The sequence below is a fragment of the Triticum aestivum genome, chromosome 4D (assembly GCF_018294505.1).
Source record: "Triticum aestivum cultivar Chinese Spring chromosome 4D, IWGSC CS RefSeq v2.1, whole genome shotgun sequence".
Lineage (NCBI taxonomy): Eukaryota > Viridiplantae > Streptophyta > Magnoliopsida > Poales > Poaceae > Triticum > Triticum aestivum.
In genome coordinates this window covers 124394767-124417560 of record NC_057805.1, presented here as the reverse complement: position 1 = coordinate 124417560, position 22794 = coordinate 124394767, and positions in this window count along the sequence as shown.

Below are 22794 nucleotides of genomic sequence, written 5' to 3'. Positions count from 1 at the left end.
AAAGAGCTACAATTGATCCCCTATACTTGTGGGTCATCAGACTTTAATTATGATAATTGTTCTTTGATTGAGTGTATTTCCTTATTACAATCTATGCTTAATTCACCTGATTCTTATGATCAAAATAAGGCTTTTACTAAACATATCGTTGATGCTATGATGAAACCTTTTGAAGAAAAACTTGAGTTGGAAGTTTCAATCCCTAGAAAGATTTGTGATGAATGGGAACCTACTATTAAGATTAAGATTAATTATTATGGGTGCTATGCTTTATGTGATTTGGGTGCTAGCGTTTCCACTATTCCAAAAACTTTATGTGGTGTGCTAGGTTTCCATAAACTTGATGATTGTTCTTTGAATTTGCACTTAGCGGACTCTACCATTAAAAAACTTATGGGAATAATTAATGATGTTCTTATTATTGCAAATAGGAATTATGTGCCCGTAGATTTTACTGTGCTTGATATAGATTGCAATCCTACATGCCCTTTAATTCTTGGTAGACCTTTCCTTAGAACGATTGGTGCAATTATTGATATGAAAGGAGGAAACATTAGATTTCAATTTCCATTAAGGAAGGGCATGGAACACTTCCCAAGAAAGAATATTAAGTTGCCATATAAATCTGTTATGAGGGCTACTTATGGATTGAATACCAAGATGCCAATACCTAGATCTATGCAATATGCCTAGCTAGGGGCATAAAACAATAGCGCTTGTTGGGAGGCAACCCAATGTTATTTTTGTTTTTCTTGTTTTACTTCTGTTTTTTAATAAATATAAAATTATACTTCGGTTATGATTGTTATTAAGAGTTTTAATTAGTGTTTGTGCCAAGTAGAGCCTTTGGGATGATCTATGGTGATGGTTAATTTGATTTTGCTGAAAAACAGAAAAGTTTGCACCCAGTTCTGTTTTTTTTTAATTCACAGAAATATGATTTTTTACATAAGATTGATATACAAATTGCCCAGGTCGTCCTAATTTTTTAGAATTTATAGTTACAAAAGTTGAGCAATATTCAGGTCTTCACATACTGTTCTGTTTTTCACAGATTCTGTTTTCTATGCATTGTTCTCTTGTTTTGATGAATCTATGGGTAGTATCAGGGGGTATGAACCATCGTGAAGTTGGAATACAGTATATATAATGATAGTATGAAATTGGAATGAGTTCACAGTAGTACCTAAAGTAGTGATTTGCTTTTATTATACTAACGAAGCTCACGATTTTTCTATTGAGTTTTGTGTTGTGAAGTTTTCAAGTTTTGGGTAAAGTTTTGATGAACTAAGGAATAAGGAGTGGAAAGAGCTTAGGCTTGGGGATCCCCAAGGCACCCCAAGGTAATATTCATTGAAAATCAAGCATCTAAGCTTGGGGATGCCCCGGATGGCATCCCCTCTTTTGTCTACAATCCATCGCTAAATTACTTGAGGCTATATTTTTATTCACTACATGATATGTGTTTTGCTTGGAGCGTCTTGTATTATATTAGTCTTTGCTTTATTTGCTTTTTAGTTTGCCTAAATCATCCTTGTTGTACACACCGTTGGATAGGGACACTCATTAATCGTGAATTTATTAGAATACTCTATGTGCTTCACTTATATCTTTTGAGCTAGGCAATTGCTCTACTGCTTCACTTATATCTTTTAGAGCACGATGGTGGTTATATTTTGTAGAAATTTATGAACTCTCATGCTTCACTTATATTGTTTTGAGAGTCTTATAAATAGTATGGCAATTTTCTTAGGTTATGAATTTGGTCCTGATATGATGGGTATTCAAGTGGGATATAATAAAAACTTTCATGAAGATCATTGAATATATGAGAAGTTTGATTCCTTGCATTTGTTTTGAGATATAAATATGGTGATATTAGAGTCATGCTAGTTAGTAATTGTGGTTTAGTAAGAATACTTGTGTTAAGGTTTGTGATTCCCGAAGCATGCACATATCGTCTCTCGTTATGCGATCAAATTGGAGCATGATTTATTATTGATTGTATTCCTTATGAGTGGAGGTCGGGGATGAGCGATGGTCTTTTCCTACCAACCTATCCCCTAGGAGCATGCGTAGTAGTACTTTGCTTCGAGGGCTAATAAAATTTTACAATAAGTATGTCAGTTCTTTATGACTAATGTTGAGTCCATTGATTATTAGCACTCTCACCCTTCCACCTTTGCTATCCACTCTAGTACCACGCAACTTTCACCGGTGCATTAAACCTTCCTTATACCTTTCGTCAAAACAACCACCATACCTACCTATTATGGCATTTTCATAGCCATTCCGAGATATATTTCTATGCAACTTCCACCATTCCATTTTATTATGACACATACCATCATTGTCATATTGCTTTGCATGATCATGTGTCGGTGCAACAAACCCTGATTCCTTTGCCCAGACTGTGCACACGCACAAGAGCAAGGTCATAGCACCAAGGTCAGATCGGAACACAAGGGATCAGTTCTTCAAAGGATCAACGTGTAACACGAGAGGACCAAGACTAGCCAGAGAAGCAAGGTATTTTTAAGGGAAAAACCTCCCTTGCCGGGCATGCGATTCTGGAAAGGATGGGGTTACCCCCGAAAGTAAGCCTTCATGTCGTCCCGGCAGGCCTGCCGGGGCTTACGGAGGCAGAACCACCCCACTACACCACCTCATCACGATGCACGTCGTCGATCAGTGCGGTGTCAACCTCCAAAGTGACTAAGTTGCTGCTGTTCGCCACATGGCAGCCACTTCCTACAGAAAATACCTCCAAGCGACACCCTTCCTGCGACGTGTCGAGCAAGCAGGCGCAAAACTGGCAAAATAGCCTGGCAGGGCCTGCCGGGCGAGCTGTGATGTGATGTTGAGCGACACATTTAATGCACTCTATCAGCCTGCAGAGTTAGGTATGATACCACTGTTTGCTATTTAAATCAATGCATAATGACCGATTTGCCACTGTGGTGACCCCTTTGTCAATAAAAGGAGGACCAAGGCAACCGTAGAAAGGGTTGGCTAATCCATCCCCTCACACACTCATACGTGCGTAGCCATTTTTTCCCTGAGGCAGCCCTGTCGGGCAAGCGTGTTGCGCTCACCACCCTTTTTCTACCATCAATCCACCAAAGCAGGAGTAGGGTTTTACGCCTCACAGCGGCCCGAACCTGGGTAAAGACTGCCCATGTGATCTCTACCATGCTGTTCCACGCTCCTCTGCTCTTTGTGCAACGTGCCATCCGCCCGCCGAAACAGAAAGGGGCTCTTGGTCCCATAGGTGGCCATAGTTTCCCATGACATCTTTGGCGCGCCAGGTAGGGGGATCGCTTGTGCGAACCTGAAAGCGTGAGCAACGCATCATCTTAATCAGCATTTTCATCATCGACGGCTCCATCGACTATGGCGCCCAAGAAGAAACCCGGAGCTGCAGCTCACCCATCCACCTCGAAGGCTCTGCCACCTGCGGCCGCCAATGCCGCGGGGAGTGCGGAGGCACACGAGGACGTGGGCGCAACGGGGGACGCGGTCGGCGCAAGCGGCATTGTCACCACCTCCCCTGCAGCCGAAGCAGGGGCGGGAGGCACCGGAGGAGGGCAACATCAGCAACATCCCAGTGGTCATGCTCCACGAAGTACGAACGAAGGGGTTATTCCATTGGGACCTCTTCCCCTCGCTGAAAGGCACAACCATAGTGGTGGCACCCGGTCTGGGGCGAATTGCCACCCTCCGGCCGGCCCCACCACGGGTGCGACCGCAGGGCGTGCACCTTCCCCGGAGCGGGTAGACCCAGCCACCGTGCCCAATGGAGCCACTGTCCCTCAAGCGCCTTCACCGCATCACCATGCCATCCAAGTGGCTGGCTCGCAACAGCGAGGGCGTGATCCAGTCGCCACCGGCATCGTCAGAAGTCGCGGCGATGGTACGGTCTACATCATCATCGCTAATGTCAAGCACCGCTACGGAGGACATGGCGCGGGCCCAGCTGCTGTTGAGGTTCCCGCAGGCGGCCGATCAGATGGATGAATGGAGAGCCACCATTCAGAGTTTGATTGGCTTCGCCGAGGCTGGGGGCTCACGGCGAGCTGGCCCGTCGCGGCCTCCCCAAGCACTGCTGGTCGTATGGAAGGGGCCACCCCCACGGTGCAGTCCCCACCACGGCAACTAGTGCGAGCTCGGCAGAATCAAGAACCCGACAACGTCTCGATGGCCTCTTCCGACCCTCGAGCACATCCAAGTCAACGGCAAGCCCCGGAAGAAAGATGGAGGGGAGGTGCGCGCGTCGTCATCAAGCGACGCCGCGACGACCACCATCAGAGCAATGGGTGCGATGGTCCCGACGTCGACGAGCCTGCGCTCGAGGATAGTGGGTGCCCGCCTTTCAAGGTTTGGTGCCCTGCCTTTACTCGTGAGCTGCGGCAAGTGCGTTGGCCATCCGCTTGCACGTTCAAGCCAGAGATACCCGAGAAGTACAATGGGAGGCTGAACCCGGCAAAGTTCTTGAGCTTCTATACCATCGCTGTTCAAGCTGCGGGAGGAAGAGATGAGAAGGTGTTTGCCAACTACTTCCCTTTGGCACTCAAGTCTAACGTGAGGTCTTGGTTGATGCACCTGCCGGAGAACTCCATTTCATCATGGACTGACATGTGCCATGAGTTCATTGGCGCCTTTATGGGCGGCCACCAAGAACCAGGACGGCCCAGCGATTTGCAGCTTCTCCAACAGAAAGAAGGAGAGACTCTCCGCAAGTATTTCCAGAGATTCAGTAGAGTTCACAGAAATATCCCAAATATCCACCTGGCCAATGTGCACAACCGTAGGATACGTTCCAAGATGAATGTGCGGTTTCCCAAGACTGTGAAGGAGCTTTACACCTTGGTGGACAAGTGTGCTCGAATGGAGGAGGGAAGGAAACTCCCTGGAGAGGAAGATTGCATCGACATCGACTCAGAGGATGACGATGAATCCACCAGTCAAAAGAAGAACAACAAGAAGCGCAGCAAGAGGCGCAAGGATAAGGCAGTGATGACCGTCGAAGGATCGGGCATGCTTAGTACAGGCAAGAAGGCTAAGGCCGAAGCCCCAGGTAAGGAAGCTTCCGCGTGTGCTGACTGCCGGGAGGTTGCCTGCCGAGAGGGCTGGGAAAGGCGATGGGTCATACTGCAAGATGCATCGGACCAAAGGCCATGATCTCCAAGAGTGTCATCAGGTTGAGCAACTTGTCAAGAGGTAGAGGGCTGAATATGAGAAGCGTGATAAGGAAAAAGGTCAGAATGGCACTGGCGGGAAGGGCCCAGGTGGTGAAGCAAATCGCCCCGGCAAGGCTTTTCGGAACCAAGGAAAACCCACCAGGGGCCGAGAGAAGGAAGTTTGCAATGAGGAGAGTGATGGAGGGGATGAAGAGGAAACCAGCGAGCAGGAGTTCCAGAAGGCCACTGACGCCCTGTGCATTGACGGGGGTGCATCTTTACACTCCTCTCACCGCCAACTTAAATGGTGGGTGCGTGAGGTCAATGCCGTGGAGCCAGCGGCAGAATCTCGGAAGCCGCTCAAATGGTCACGCACACCCATCATCTTTGACGAAGAGGACCATCCTGACCGCACCACCGTGGTAGGGTATTTGCCGTTGTTGGTCTCTCCAACAATTCGCAACCTCAAAGTCTCAAAGATGTTGGTTGACGGTGGGGCCGGGTTGAATCTGATTTCCCCAAAGGTCATCAGCAAGCTCCAGATATCAGAGGAAGAACTAAAGGTCATGGGCACGTTTCAAGAAGTCAATCCTGGTAGGAGTCATCCTAAGGGAAAGATCATGTTGCTAGTCACATTCGAGGGAGAATTGAACTATCAGACTGAGAAGGTTGTGTTTGATGTGGTTGACCTCCCCCTGCCGTACAATGGGATCCTTGGACGCCCAGAATTGGCAAAGTTCATGGCGGCATCCCACTATGCCTACAACACTTTGAAGATGCCAGGGCCGGTAGGAGTCATTTCCATTCTGTCGGACAAGAAAGACGCAATAATTTGCGTGGATAAGATATACCGGGACGCAGTTGCGGCAGAGGCCACGACAGCAGTAGTCCTCGCCAAGGAGAACAGAGGAAAGAAGAAGGATAGCAGGGACACCAACAAGGAATCCGGGAAGCGTACCTCTTCGGAGTGCACAACACCTGTTGATGACTTGCCGGAGAGTTCCAACAGCAAGAGATCCAAGGGCGCTGCACCACATGTGAAGAAGGTCCCGACAGAGCTAGCTGGCGTTGATGGTACCTTCACTATCAGCGCCACCCTTGATGACAAATAGGAAAGCGCGCTCGTTGCCTTCCTGCGGGCGAATGTCGATGTGTTTGCCTGGCAACCATCTGATATCCCCGGTGTTCCCAGGGAGGCAATCAAGCACCACCTTGATGTCTGCCCACATGGCCGACTCGTCAAGCAGAAGGTTCGAAAGCAGGCCTTGGAGAGGCATCAGTTTATTGCCGAAGAGATAAAGAAGCTTGAGGCAGCTGGTCTGGTCAAAGGAGTACTGCATCCGACATGGTTAGCAAACCCAGTGGCCGTATGCAAGGCTAACGGAAAATGGAGGCTTTGCATAGATTTCACAGATCTCAACAAGGCTTGCCCGAAGGACCCATTTCCCTTGCCGCGCATCGACCAGATTGTGGACTCCACTTCAGGTTGTGATTTGCTCTCCTTTCTGGATGCATACTCTTAGTATCATCAGATCTTCATGTCCAAGGAAGACGAAGAGAAGACCTCGTTCATCACCCCATGTGGTATGTACTGCTTTGTGTGCATGCCTTTCGGATTAAAGAGTGTCGGGTCCACTTTTGCAAGAGCAGTCCAGATTGGTCTTGAACCATAGTTGCATAGAAACATTGAGGCTTATATGGATGACATTGTGGTGAGGACCAAGGACAGATCAACCCTCATCCAGGATTTGTAGGAGATATTTGCTAATCTGCGCAAGATCAACTTGAAGCTAAATCTGGAGAAGTGTGTGTTTGGCATTCCCTCTGGCAAGCTACTTGGGTTCTTCATGTCCCATCATGGGATCGAAGCCAACCCGACAAGATCAAGGCTATCAAGCAGATCCAGGCACCCAGGACAGTCAAAGATGTGAGGCATCTGACAAGGTGCGTTACCGCACTTAGCAGGTTCATCTCCAAGTCTGCCGAGCGCGCCCTGCCATTCTTCAAAATTTTGAAGAAGGCAGGGCCTGTGAAGTGGACTCCGGAACCAGACACAGCTTTACAAGATTTGAAGACCTACTTGTCCTTTGTGCCCACTTTGGTTGCCCCCAAACCACAAGAGCCGTTGCTGCTATACTTAGCGGCAACCAATCAAGTGGTTAGTGCAGCCCTAGTGGCACAGCGGGAAGTAGAGGAAACAGAGAGTGAGCAAAGCGCAGCGGGACTGGATGAGGATTGGATCAGGACAGAGAAGAGCACGACAGCAGGGGCAACCCCAAGGAGGCGGCAAGGAAGAAAGTGGTGCATCACCCAGTGTACTTTGTTAGTTCCCTATTACAAGGGGCTAGATCGAGGTACTCTGGTGTGCAAAAGTTGATTTCTGGCCTCATCATGGCCTCAAGGAAACTGCACCACTACTTCCAAGCCCATGAGATCACGGTTGTCACCCGCTTTCCGTTGCAAAGGATACTCCGAAACCCTGAGGCTACCGGCAGAATAGTGGAGTGGGCTTTGGAGTTATCCAACTTTGGCCTGAAATTTGAGAGCACATCAACAATTCAGAGCAGGCCATTGGCAGACTTTATTGCAGAATGGATGCCAACCCCTGGTGAGGAAGTACTGGAAACAGTTACCCCTGGCAAGGAAGCGCCCCAAGAATGGATCATGTATTTCGATGCTGCATTCTCCCTGCAAGATGCAGGGGCTGCCGTACTTCTCGTTGCTCCCACAGGGGAGCACTTGAAGTATGTCATCCAGATGTATTTTCCCCGGGAGGAGGCAACCAACAATACACCAGAGTATGAAGGGCTCCTTGCCGGGCTCAGGATTGCCATAGAATTGGGAATCAAGAAGCTGATCATTCGAGGAGATTCACAACTTGTGGTGAGACAAGTCAACAAGGATTACCAAAGTCCATTGATGGAGGCATACATTGAGGAAGTGAGAAGATTGGAGGAGCGCTTTGACGAATTGCAAACAGAGCACGTACCTCGTGCGGAAAACAGCATAGTTGATCATCTGTCAAAGTGTGCTGCGCAAAAACTTCCTGTAAAACCAGGAACTTTTGTTATCCATCTTACTCAGTCCTCCGTATCCCCGGCAACAATGGCCTGAAAAAGGAGCAAGTTGGACTCCTGGTAGGGACCGTGCCAGAAACAACTCCCCATTGATTGCCGGGCGGAGCTCTCCTGCCGGTCGACTGGTCCACACAGCCGGGGAACACGCTCCTGCTGATGAGGAGGTGCCGCTAGTCCTTGTTGCCGAGCCCGGAGGGCCAGTATGTATCAGTTTGTTGATAACACTCTATACAGAAGAAGGCCCAATGGTGTGAAATTGAAGTGCATCTGCCGGGAAGAAGGAAAGGAACTGCTGGCAGAAATACACAAAGGCATGTGCGGCTCCCACATTGGATCAAGGGAATTAGTTGGGAAAGCATTCCTGTAAGGATTCTATTGGCCCACGGCCCTCCAAGATGCGGTCGAGCTAGTCACCAAGTGTGAAGCCTGCCAGTTCCATTCCAAGAACATCCATCTACCTGCACAAGCTCTTCAAACAATCCCTCTGTGATGGCCATTTTCGGTCTGGGGGCTCAATATCCTCGGCCTTTCCCCCGAGCTGCCGGGGGCTTTGAATTCTTGTTTGTTGCCATCGACAAGTTTACAAAGTGGCTGGAAGTAGATGCCCTGAGAAAGGTGACTGCTCAGTCAGCTATCAAGTTCTTGAAAGGATTGGTGTGCTGCTTCGGGGTCCTTGCCCGGATCATCACCAACAACGGCACCCAGTTCACGAGCTGCGCCTTCATGCAATACGTTTATGCCCTCGAAAGCAAGATCTCATTTGCCTCTGTTGCACATCCCAAAAGGAATGGACAAGCTGAGAGGGCGAACGGTGAAGTGTTGCGAGGACTCAAGACAAGAACATTTGATACACTGCAGAAGTGCGGCAGGAGATGGATCAATGAGCTGCTAGTAGTTCTCTGGTCCCTCAGAACAACACCAAATTGAGCTACCAGGCAGACTCCCTTCTCCCTAGTTTATGGGCAGAAGCAGTTATCCCCACGGAACTCATTTACGGGTCGCCTCGAGTGCCTGCCTATGATGAAGTAGCGCAAGATCAGCACCGGCGTGATGACGATGTGCTTCTCGAGGACAACCGTCTCCGGGCTGCTACGCGTGCTGCACGCTATCAGCAAGCCCTGCGTCGCTATCACAGCCGCAGGGTTCATGCCCGGTGTTTTGAGGAAGGCGACCTTGTCCTTAGGCGCATTCAGTCCGCCAAGGGTACAAACAAGTTGACGCCAAAGTGGGAAGGCCCTTAACAGGTAGTTCGAGTCACCAGACCTGGCGCAGTCCGTCTGGAGACCGGAGATGGAATGGCATTCAATTGCAAAACTCATGGAATATTGAGCATCTCCGCAAGTTCTACCCGTAAGGCGCGGGTGTCGGGCCCTGCCCGGCAGCCACCCTTTTGTACAGGCCTTGCCTCAGTTGCATGTAACCCCTTGTACAAAGCCAGTCGTAGACCCTGAGTAACAAAAAAATAAATGAAGCACTGGGGCCCCCCGACAAGTTGCATGCATGCATAACCATTTCATGAGCATCGCATGTTCATGTATATAAGATCGCATCTGGCATCATTTCCATCTGCATAAAACTACAGGTTCCTGCCGAGAACTTGGCCTCTAAGGGAAGCTGGAAAGACGAACCAACATTGCGGTCTCCGGCAAGCCAAACAGATAAGTTCTATCTCTTATCCATACGTGTTCTGTAAGCAAAGACTTGTGCATAAGAGAACTTCGCCGCTTTTTGAAACTTAGGTGCTCCCATCCCTCGACTCGAACGTTGCTTCGGTCAGGATGGTCGCAGTGGGCTTTGACGAAAAAAGATTGGTGATACGTCTCCAACGTATCTATAATTTTTTATTGTTCCATGCTATTATATTATCTGTTTTGGATGTTTAATGGGCTTTAATGTGCTCTTTTATATTATTTTTGGGACAAACCTATTAACCGAAGGCCCAGTGCCAGTTTCTGTTTTTTTGCCTATTTTAGAGTTTTGCAGAAAAGGAATACCAAACGGAATCCAAACGGAATGAAACCTTCGCGATGATCTTTCTTGGACCGAAAGCAAACCCGAAGACTTGGAGTTGAAGTCTGGAACTCCGCGAGGAAGCCAAGAGGCAGGAGGGCGCGCCTAGGGGGGGTAGGTGCGCCTCCACCCTCGTGGCCCCTCGGAGCTCCACCGACGTACTTCTTTTGCCTATATATACTCTTATACCCTAGAAACATCACGGAGAGCCACGAAACCACTTTTCCACTACCGCAACCTTCTATACCCGTGAGATCCCATCTTGGGGCCTTTTCCGGCAATCTGCCGCAGGGGGAATCGATCACGGAGGGCTTCTACATCAACACCATTGACTCTCCGATGATGCGTGAGTAGTTTACCATAGACCTTCGGGTCCATAGTTATTAGCTAGGTGGCTTCTTCTCTCTTTTTGATTCTTAATACAAAGGTCTCCTCGATGTTCTTGGAGATCTATTCGATGTAATACTCTTTTGAGGTGTGTTTGCCGAGATCCGATGGATTATGGATTTATGAACAAGTTTATCTATGAATATTATTTGGTTCTTCTCTGAATTCTTATATGCATGATTTGATATCTTTGCAAGTCTCTTCGAATTATCGATTTAGTTTGGCCTACTAGATTGATCTTTCTTGCAATGGGAGAAGTGCTTAGCTTTGGGTTCAATCTTGCGGTGTCCGTTCCCAGTGACAGTAGGGGGAGCAAGCACTACAAAAAAAAGGCACATCCGTGACATTTTGGGCCAAACGAATTTTTTTCTGTCATACTTACGACACTTCTATGACGATAATTGTGACAAAACCTGGTATCATCATAGATGTGGTGGGGTCCTACTTCTATGACAAAAAATCATGACAGAAAATGGGCTTTTCATCCTGGGCGGGCCGGAGAACAGCTGCATGACATTCTTTGGGCCGTCCATGACGGAAAAAACCGTGGTAAAGCGAGGGCGAGGAAAATATCGGGGTGTTCCCGGTTACGGTGGGTGGTCGGGGCCGAGCGATGCGCGTTTCTCTCGTACACGCACACGCGTGGGTGCGAGGCGTTGGGCTCTAACTGAACCCGAGCGAGGCGTTGGGCTCTAACTGAACCCGAGCGATTGCACTGCAGGCTACGCGTTACTGAACCCGAGCGATCGATCGATGGCTGTTAACTGAACCCGATCGAGCGATTCCTTCGCTACTGCTGCTAACTGAAGCCGATCGATGCTGCCTCTGGATGAACAGTGAGCGTTGCTGGGGGGTTTGGATGAACAGTTCCCGGTGGGGGTGGATGAACAGGACCCGTGGTGTTGCCTCTGGATGAACAGGACCCCGATCGATCGAGCCGGTTGGGGCTGGATGAACAGGACCCCGTGGATGGTTGGATGAACAGGACCACCCCGTGGAGGGCTGGATGAACAGTAGACGGTGGAGGGGTGGATGAACAGTAGCCCGTGGAGGGGTGGTTGAACAGGAGCCCGTGGAGAGGGCTGGTTGAACAGTAGCCGGTGGAGTAGCGCGCGGTGGAGGATGGATGAACAGGAGCCCGTGGATGAACAGTCGCAGGTGGAGGCTGGAGGAGGTCGACGGTGGATGAACAGTAGCCCGTGGAGGCTGGAGGGGGTCGACGGTGGAGATGAACAGTATCCCGTGGAGTCCCGTTTTGCGGTACGCCACACCCCTCCCGATGAACAGGACCCCCGTTTCGACCGTAGCGCTCCAACACAAGTCCGTTTCCTCCGTTTTGCGGTACGCCACACCCCTCCCGATCAACAGGACCCCCGTTTCGACCGTAGGAGGTCCGTTTCCTCCGTTTTGCGGTACGCCAGACCCCTCCCGATGAACAGGATCCCGTTTCGAACGTGGCCGGTCGAACACAAGGCCGTTTCCTCCGTTCTGCGGTATGCCAGGCCTCGTTTCCATCGGCTGTTCCGTCCAAGCCCTCCCGATGAACACGACGACGCATTCCGTTCCGACCCAGCCGGTTGGCTCCCCATGAACACGACGACGACGTTGTTTCTCCGTTCCGACCCAGCCATGTACACGAGCCCTGGCCGTACGTATGCGCGAGTAGGCGTTCGAGACCCTGCCCGTATGTACGTACGTGGCCGTATTTTCTTTCTTGCACACTGGCCGATGTACGTACGTGTACATGCTACGTGCGCGCCTCTACTACGACACGTGCGCGCCTCTACATCGACCAGTATGTACGTACACGTTCGCGACCAGAATGACAACGCTACGTACGCTTCGACCAGGTGGGTCCCGACTGTCAGGCACTTCCTTGCGTGCGAAGATGTAGCTGGTGGGTCCCAGCAGTCAGGGGGGCGAATCGTTTTTTTTGCCCGGACGCACTTCCTTGCGTGCGAAGATGTAGCTGGTGGGTCCCAGCAGTCAGGGGGAAACGTTTTTTTCGCGAAATACGGTGGCCCATCCGGTGGTTTCCCGCTGTCAGGTGGAGGAATAATTATTTTGCGCGTAATAAGGAGGCACTTCCTTGCTGCGGCCGTGGACCCAGCTGTCAGCCTCTCCACGTACAGTCCACGTCCGATGGAAGCCGTTCCTTGACCACGTTGACCACGCCGCGCCGAGAGCACCAGGGCGGTGGACGACGGCGAGGCCTAGGAAGGGGACGACGCGGAGCCGGGGAAGACGCGGCAGTGGAAGCCCGCGCGGAGAGGAGTATGAGGGTTCACTGGTTCGGCTGCGGTGTGAGGCTGCCGTCGCCGCAGAATAACAGGGGGTGTGGGTGAGTGGAGGGATGGCCTGGCCAGCGGTGGGAGTAGTAGGGGGCGGTGAGGCCTCCGCGGCAGCACAGCCGGCCACGGGAGGCAGGAGCACGAGGCACGACCGGCGCTGGTTTGGGCGGCTGGAGCAAGAAGACCAGAGGTTGAAGAAGCACTACGGCTGTTGGATGGACATCGTACGGTCACTGGAGCTAGAATCGTGCATATTGACTAAGTTGACAAAGCCCTCCGTCCCCGTCAACTTAGTAGGCCCACAAGTCAGCCTGCCACTATACTGGGTCCCAGCTAACAGGGGGAGTATTCATTTTTTTGTGCGTAATAAGGAGGCACTTCCTTGCGTCCGAAGATATAGCTGGTGGGTCCAAGCTGTCAGCGGCGGTAACGTTTTTTTCGCGAAATACAGAGGCCCTTTCGGTGGGTCCCAGATGTCAGGTGGAGGAATCATTATTTTGCGCGTAATAAGGAGGCATTTCCTTGCGTGCGGCCGTGGACCCAGCTGTCAGCCTCTCCACGTACAGTCCACTTCAGATGCATGTCGGTCGTTGACCACGTTGACCAGGCCGCGCCGAGAGCACCAGGGCGGTGGACGACGGCGAGGCCTAGGAAGGGAACGACACGGAGGCAGGGAAGACTCGGCAGTTGTTTCCCACGCGGAGGGGAGTACGACTGTACGAGGGTTTACTGGTTCGTCTGCCGTCGCCGGAGAATAACAGCAGGTGTGGGTGAGTAGAGGGATGGCTAGGCCAGCGATGGGAGTACGGTGGGGCGGTGAGGCCTGCGCGGCAGCACAGCCGGCCGCGGGGAGGAGGGAGCAGGCAGTCCCGCCGGCGCTTGTTTGAGCGGCTGGAGCAGGAAGAGCAGAGATTGAAGAAGCACGACGGCCGTTGGATGGACATCCAACAGTCACTGCTTGTGCGTCAACCTTTTTTTAGGAAAGCCTCAAATCTGTGGAAAACAGCATACAACCCATCTGCCATTATTTCTAATAATTTACAGCCCATTTGCTAATTCTTAAGGTTTTTTTGGAGCCCATATTCTTTTTGTTAGCATTACAGCCCATATTGTGGCCACGGTTAAAAAATTGTACGAAATTTTGCATATTTCGGTGCGGTCCGAACTGTTTTTAATCCCGAAATTTCGAGTCACATTCAAACTGATTTTAAAAATAAATGTATATCAATATAAAATCCAACAAATTGTCCACGCATAAAAATCAATGCAATTTAAAATCTCGAAATGAAAAAAAGAAATTTGAAACTAATTGCCGGTTTGATGTGTTTTAAAAATGTACAACCCATTTCTCATTACTGATAGGCCATTTTCTCGGCCAGCCGAATGAAGCTCTCCTCGTCTTGAAAGATTTGCAGCCCAACAGGCCTGACAAAGCGACTTACTTGGCAAATCACAAAAAAACTGGGCTGTGGCCGTGGACCCAGCTGCGGCCGTGGACCCAGCTGTCAGCCTCTCCACGTACAGTACTCTTCCGATGGAAGTCGGTCGTTGACCACATTGACCACGCCGCGCCGAGAGCACCAAGGCGGTGGACGACGGCGAGGCCTAGGAAGGGGACGACGCGGAGCCGGGGAAGACGCGGCAGTGGATGCCCACGCGGAGAGGAGTACGAGGGTTCACTGGTTCGGCTGCGGTGTGAGGCTGCCGTCGCCGCAGAATAACAGGGGGTGTGGGTGAGTAGAGGGATGCCCTGGCCAGCGGTGGGAGTAGTAGGGGGCGGTGAGGCCTCCGCGGCATCACAGCCGGCCACGGGAGGCAGGAGCACGCGGCACGACCGGCGCTGCTTTGGGCGGCTGGAGCAAGAAGACCAGAGGTTGAAGAAGCACTATGGCCGTTGGATGGACATCGTACGGTCACTGGAGCTAGAATCGTTCATATTGACTAAGTTGACAAAGCCCTCCGTCCCCGTCAACTTAGTAGGCCCACAAGTCAGCCACCCACTATGGTGGGTCCCAGCTAGCAGGGGGTATTCATTTTTTTGTGCGTAATAAGGAGGCACTTCCTTGCGTGCGAAGATATAGCTGGTGGGTCCGACCTGTCAGCGGGGGGGAACGTTTTTTTCGCGAAATACAGAAGCCCTTCCCACGTACAGTCCACGTACAGTGCGTAATAAGGAGGAACTTTCCTTGCGTGCGACCATGGACCTCGTGGGTCCCAGCCGTCAGGCTCTCCACGTACAGTCCTCTTCCGATGACTCTCGTATGTTGACCACGCCGCGCCGAGCGCACCGAGGCGGTGGACGACGGCGAGGCCCCAGACTGGAACGACCCGGAGATGGGGAAGACGCGGCAGTGGAGTCGCAGACGGAGAGGAGTGGGAAACTTGACTGGTTCGGGTGCGGGGTGGGCCTACACTCGGCAGAGAATAACAGGAGGTGCGGAGTGGAGGGATGGCCTGGCCGTCGGCGGGGTAGCGTTTCGCTGAGGAGCGCAAAACAACGCCGCTGGACGCCGGAGGCTGGAGCAGGCGGTCCCGGCAGCGCTGGGGGAAGAAGACGAGAGATTGAAGAAGAATGCCGGCCGTTGGATGTAAATCCAACGCCTTCTTAGGCTTCGACCTACTGGCCCACATGTCAGCCAGTCCATTTGTTTTTTAGTCCATTTGGTGGGCTGGGTGAAACAATGATGTAGCATCTATGCAGCCCGTTTATATATATGGTAGAATTTAAAGCCCATTTGCATTTTTCTCGAAATCCGCGGACTTGCTGGGCTGGGTGAAAATATCATGTTGGGCTAGACGGAGAAATGTTATAAAAACATAAACACATGATTGCACGTCTATTACTGCATTGGTCAGTAAAATCTTTGCAAGCTTATGTACGCAATCACTAGGAGTTAACTTGCCAAGTTATATATAAACAATTATTATTATTATTTTGTAAGAACTTTCAACTTACGAAATAAAATATCATTTTAATTTGATGAGTTAATAGTACGTGGGGTATTATTATTTTTTAGGCTAGACGTGGGACAGTTGAGTTGGTTCTAGGGAAAAGTACTGGGAGAAAACTCAGTTTACATCGAAAAAGAAAGTGGGAGAAAATTCAGATATAGGATTAATGAAAACGAAAAATAAAGGAAGTGGGAAGGTCTATAAAATGGTTGGACGAACGACAGGTTTAACGGAAACTTATGTTGTTTCTAATATATATATATATATGTAATAAAATAAGATATAATATAGGTTCAGTTTGCATTTATAGAAACAGGTTCAGTTTTGCATTCTTATAGAAAAATAGAACTGAGCTGTGCGTCGTCTTGAAAAAACAAACATAACTTGGGCTGCTGATGTTATAGACAAGCTAGGTTGGGAGGCCCAGAGGCCGCTTGATACCTGCTGGATCCAAAAAATGTTGAAACATGTCGTGGGCTGCCCATGTTAAACAACAAAACCTAGGCCATGGACCTGGTGGGCCCGGGACTGTCAGCCTCTCGACGAACAGTTGTCTCCCGATTCCTCTTGTTTTGCTGACCATGTTGGGAACGACAGACGGCGGCGCCGCGGCTAGAGCACCAAGGCGGAGGACGACGTCGAGACCTCGGACCGAACGAACCGGAGCGGGGGAAGACGCAGGCGGAGGGGAGTACGAGGGTTGACTTGTTCGGGTGCAGGGTGGGCCGGTGGAGCTGCCGCCGCCGGACAATGTGTGGTAGTAGAGGGATGGCCTGGCCAACGCCATAGGCTATGATGGCCAGCCGCTGTATAGGAAGAGGACGAAAGATTGAACAAAATAAAGAAATACAAATGGATAGGTGGTTGGTCCCATATGTCTGTGTACGAGACCTGCTGGGTCCACCTGAGGAGGGGAATATGTTGGGAGGAAGGAGATTCAAAGCACGGCAGCCGAGTGAACTAGTTTTTTTAACGGACAAGTGAACTAGTTACATACATAAGCAAATAGCCACTAAAAAAGCAAACAGGTTAATGGGTTCTTAAAAGAAATATTTCGGACAAAACAGATAATTACGACACATAGGCTAATGCATGAAACACTCAGATGATAAAGGTGCTTATAAACAGATAAAGTACAACATCTAGACCTTCCTGGCACGCTTGATCATGACGCTGCGGCTGTCCGTGTACTCGTCGGTTACGGGAAGCAGACACGCCCTCATGTCCAAGATCTGCCTGTACATGTCGTAGCATGCGTATGCGTCCTTGGCCGCGTAGGTTATGTAGGCTAGATTCAGAGGTACCTCCCACGTGTTCAGGTCCTTGGTATCGTTGTCTTCTTTCATGTTGGCGTATCAGGGGTCGATGATGGTCTCGGCGAGGTCAACCACGGAGTCCTTCTCCTGCCCGTTGCTGATGATCTTGTATTGCTTCTGGATGTCGACAAGCTTGTTGCACCAGATGGCCGAATCGTCGCGTTCTTCCTTCTCTCCACCGTAGCGAAGGTGCAGTCGGCGCTGCCGATGAAACGGGCGAATGCTCCAGAACCTCTGATGGCCCTACAGAAGTGGTAGATGAGAACCTCGTCCCGCACACATACCTGGGCGACGGCGATCCGCTGGTCCCTGTCAGGAGACGAATGGATGGGCACAAGGTCTAGTCCTGCAACCTTGTGCTTTCTCGTCCTGTAGGTACTGCTTGAACTCGGCGAGGCAGAGCTTCACCGAGTCCGGATCGTTGGTGTACATCACATTCAACTTGGTGCAGCCATAGGACTGAACGGCGAACTCAAAGGGGAACTCCTTGCTGAAGTCCATATCCAGCAGGCTCACCCCTCGGATCGCCATTGGAGTCTCTTCAAGTGAACGAGTGTGTAGGCGGCGGCAGCAGTTCGTTTTTCAGCTCTTGGGGAACTGGATTCAACAGTAAACTGAGTGTGTACAGGCGACAACAGTTACTACCCCTCCCTCGTCCGCTGCACGCCCGGCAGAAGATGCACCCTCGGCGCATTCAAACGCCTCCATTAAGAAACCTACTCCGGCCACACGTCGGTTCACGAGCGGGTCTGTATTGGTACTGTAATAACAGGAGTTAGTGGTCACTTTACTTAAATTTAATTAGCTTTAATAGAAATTTATACTTAAAACAAGCAATGCATTGGCTCGTTCTATCAGTGCCACAGGATCAACATGCACAACAATTAGAATTATTATTCTCAGGACGCACACGATCAGCACATTTGTCGCACTTTCACAAAGATAATACTACCAAGTTTGAACTGTTTGTTATGGTTGTTGTCCTCTGCATCATCATGCCGTGTTTCCCAGCTTGCAAGATTCAGAACCAACAAATAAGATCCAAATAATAAGTACAACAAAGATGCCTACACATCTCATTGATTCCCAGCTTGCAAGATTCAGAACCAACAAATAAGATCCAAATAATAAGTACAACAAAGATGCCTACACATCTCATTGATTCCCAGCTTGCAAGATTCAGAACCAACAAATAAGATTCAAATAATAAGTACAACAAAGATGCCTACACATCTCATTGATTCCCAGCTTGCAAGATTCAGAACCAACCCATTAGAGCCTTTTGATAAAGTGAATATCGGGATTAAATCCATCTTGGCTAGCCATGTCATACAATCGAAGAACTTGGCGAATGCTCTTGACCGTCACAACATCTGTAGTTGAGTATTCCTGTTTGCACAGCACAAACAAGAAGAGCATGATTTCACTTTAATAGTGGCCTCCTTGAACTCAACCTGCAGCTCCACTCGGATGAGGCCTGCCTGGAGTTCCATGATTCAATTCATGCGCCTTTTTCTGCAGTTCACCTGAAATGAAGCAAAGATTGCATCATTCAGCTAGCAAGAAGTACTTGCTCTCGTGAGCTGGCAGGTTCTTCTTTAGTAGTTGCACTAAAATTGAGGAACATTAAGGTTGGCTGTCCGGCTCATGTAAGGTGCAACTATAATTTTCTTATCCTTTTGTGCAGTTCCACTAAAATAAAGTGCCATTGTGGTGACAGTGACGGCTCATCTTGCAAAGGCTAATAAAATGTTGCACGAGATTACCAGCAGAACTTGACGGAGATTTTGGAAACTCCAATCACCATTTTGTGCAGTTCCACCAAAATTGAGAGATGTTGCCCACGTGACATTTTAGTTGAACTGCACAAGACACTCATTCCAAAAAAAGTGTTTTGTGCAGTTCACCAAAAGGTCACAATAGCAACAAGGTGAAATGGATATCCCTATCTGCACAAAAAGATAGAAAGTAAACAGTTGCTGGTCAATAAGAATATACGAAACATATACGAAATGAAAAGAAGCATCTTAATTATGTTCATGGCAATCACGCAAGGACAGTAGAAATTTTAAAACGTCAGCAATGCTTCATGTTACCAGAAGCATTACGATCAACAATGAGATTCCTCAAATATGGGATTACTTTAATGGTGGCATTGCTTGTTTACCAGATACAGTAAATCAACAGCAGCTAAAGAGTTGGTTTAAGGGCATGGGACCGTGGGGACACCAGGACACTCAGCAGCGTAAAGGAGCAACTTACTTATCATACTGGGGAAAACAGCAGGAGTGCCATTTGTAACACAGTTTAATTGCATCTTATCACTGGAGGCATTAGATTAACAATAACACTGGTTAGACATGTCCCTAAGGTAACAGTGTGATCGCTTCATTTTACATGCGCCCTTACATTAACAACAGCAAAAGGTTGGTATAAGGACATGCGACAGTGGACGCATCAGCACAATGTACCTACAAGGAGGCATAAAGTGGTGATGCCGAGTTTGTTCATGCTATGTGAGGGCAGCAAATCTAATCCTGGAGACCTTTTACTATGTGAGGGCAGCAAACCTAATCCTGGAGACCTTGTACTATGTGAGGGCAGCAAATCTAATCCTGGAGACCTTTTACTATGTGAGGGCAGCAAATCTAATCCTGGAGACCTTTTACTATGTGAGGGCAGCAAATCTAATCCTGAGACCTTTTACTATGTGAGGGCAGCAATTCTAATCCTGGAGACCTTTTACTATGTGAGGGCAACAAATCTAATCCTGGACATACTCTGTTGACTTGTCCACCAGCCGCCACTTTCTATCCTTTTTCAACCAATAATAGATCTGTTCCTTATCCAGTTTGTACTGCGTTTTCCCATTATTTCCCTTTTCAACCAAGAGACCGGTTGGGTATCCGGTCTCTACTACTTTCACCATATTATTTCCTCTTTGAATCAAGTCCTAGATTCATGCTACAACTTTCCCCCCTTTCTTCGTTGTTTGAACAAAGCCCTAGATTCGAATGCATGAAGTAGCTTTACCTCTAATAATACTAAAAATTTAGGTGGCTTTGGAAGAGCTGATGGGAGTAGAAAAAGATGCACATGCAGACACGTGGGGAGCTGGGGCAGTAGAGCAAGGCCGCTTTCGAAGAACTTATACCTGAGGGTCGTCGGGATGTCGGCGGCGGCAGGTCGGATCTGCGGACAATACGGCAGGGAGGAAGAAGGGTCGGAGGACCTCCCGAGCCGGCGCTGTGTCGGAGAGAACGGCACGGGCAGAGGATCGGGCCCCTCCGGCAGCTGTGGGTTTCCTCCCTCGCCGGCGATGACCGCGTGAACGATGCACCTAGTCCTCTACACACACCAGCCGAAGGGATCCGGCCGGATCTGTGACCAGCGGTGAGCAGAGAGAAAATGTCGCTACCGCTGTCTTGTTTATATCTGGAGAGGATGAGAGAATGAAGAGAGCAACCCTAGTAAAGCAAGCGCTCAGGCCCCTGCGTACATATATAGTGGAGTGATTATCTTTTTCTCTCCACAACAAGCGTTTCAATTTGTGTACGTGGCATTAAAGAAAAGAAACTCTCTATTTAAGGTGACTACCTGTACGACTCCTACTTACTACTACTAGTAGTAGTATTGTTCACTTGTGCTCCCCGGCCCTCCATTCATTGAACAACCCCACGGGTGAATAAACATACAGTACTAGTATTTATATAGAACGAACAAGCTCGAACTATTTTCGCGTAGTTAAAAGTTGAGGGCGGGGCTTTTCCCGGGCAGTACGCGCGGCAGTTTTCGCGTAGGCGGTTTGACAGAGAGGCGAGGAGGGTGAGGGAGTAGCGGATTCAACTTACTTACTGCTGGAAAGGTCGGGCTGTGCGATTTGACGGCGCGTTACTGTTTGGATCCATGTGTTAGAGTTAGTTTGGGTTAGTTTGAACTCAACTAACCCAAAAATATCCAAACAGGAGGGTTAGTTTGGGTTACTGTTTGGATCCATGTGTTAGAGTTAGTTTGGGTTAGTTTGAACTCAACTAACCCAAAAAAATCTAACCCACCCAAGAGGTGCTTATTTGGGTTAGTTCTTCTCGGGACACTAAAAAACACATTTTTCTCTCGCTCTCCCCGCAGCAGATCCCTCCCCACTTCCTCGAAGCTTCTCGTCCTCTCCCTCCCTCCCTCTCGCACCGCCCATGAAGGCACCTCGCCGTATCCGCGCTCCATCTAACCCTGTCATCCAAACACCTCTTTCGCTAGAGTTACTTCAGGGTTAGTTCAGGATTAGAATCTAACTCTAACCTTTAACTGAGTTAGAGTATCCAAACAGGGCCAGGCGGTACGACCGGGGTGATGCCCCCCTTCCGTTCCGCACTCTAATCTGGTGCATGACACGTATTACGTCGACCCGGATGCTGCTGGCTGTCCCACATGTCGGCGAAGTAGTACGTAGTAGTAAGAAGGAGCAAAGAATCATGCGGTATAAGTCTTTCTAGAGATTCCAACAAGTGACTAGACTACACCGCGTGCAGTATCTCAAATCAATCTCCCTTCCGGTTTATAGGGCTCAAATCTCAAATCTCATCAACCAAGGCATTTTGCGATTGGAGGAATGTATCTCGTACTTTACAAAACTACCCTAATTAAACTCATGCATTAATTACGTAGTTCTCTCGTTTTCCTCTCCGCCTTGGTCGCGGTGCACAATATTGAGCACTCCTATATGACTAGCCGCTCTATCTACATGCGGGACATCAAAGCATCCGGGCCCGCGTGCCATCCACCAAATCACAGCGAGGTGCTACAGTCGAAACTCACCGGTCACCCCGGTGTGGCCGTCATGACCCGTCATATCACAAAACCCACACCTTTACCAGCAGTGGTAAAGTGGCCTCGAAGTTGGACTGGACGAAGCAACCATCATTTCACTGGAACGCTCGTTGAAGCCCTTTCTCCCCTTTCTTGAAGAAAACCTCACTCCAGGCTACTCACTTCTGCCATTTTTCTTCTGTACCGACGAAGGAAAGGTGGGCGAATCAGTGATGCTGCTATATTTTCATTCCAAGAATCTTCTTTTTGCGAAGCACCGACCGATTCTCACAGCCTATTCTTTTCCCGTTTTCATTGCGATTGTGGTTTCCTTTCGATTGCTTTTTGTTTGTCAGTTCATTGATGGATCCTGGAGCACTAGGCAAAGAGTTGCCGGCGGACAACCCACTGGAGACAGCGATCTCCAGGAAGCGAGCACCGACCAACGAGTTGACCATGTTGGCGGGCCAACCCATGGAGACGAAGAACTCCAAGAAACAAGCACTGGCCAAAGAGTTGACGACGTTGGCGGACGAACTCCTCAAAGAAAGTTGGAAGAACAGCAAGGGCCCCACCGTGCCTACCCCAGAAACTCTGATGGCCACCTATGCGAGGCTCAAGGCCGAGTTTGAGGAGATAGTCGCCGTTGAGAAGCAGTATTCCCCTGGCAAGGTGATGGCCCCCATCGAGGACGAGGAGATGGCCCCCGGAGGGATGGGATCCCCCGGTGAGCTGCACAAGGTAAAAATAATGGCTTATTACCGAAAGTTGTGGTTTT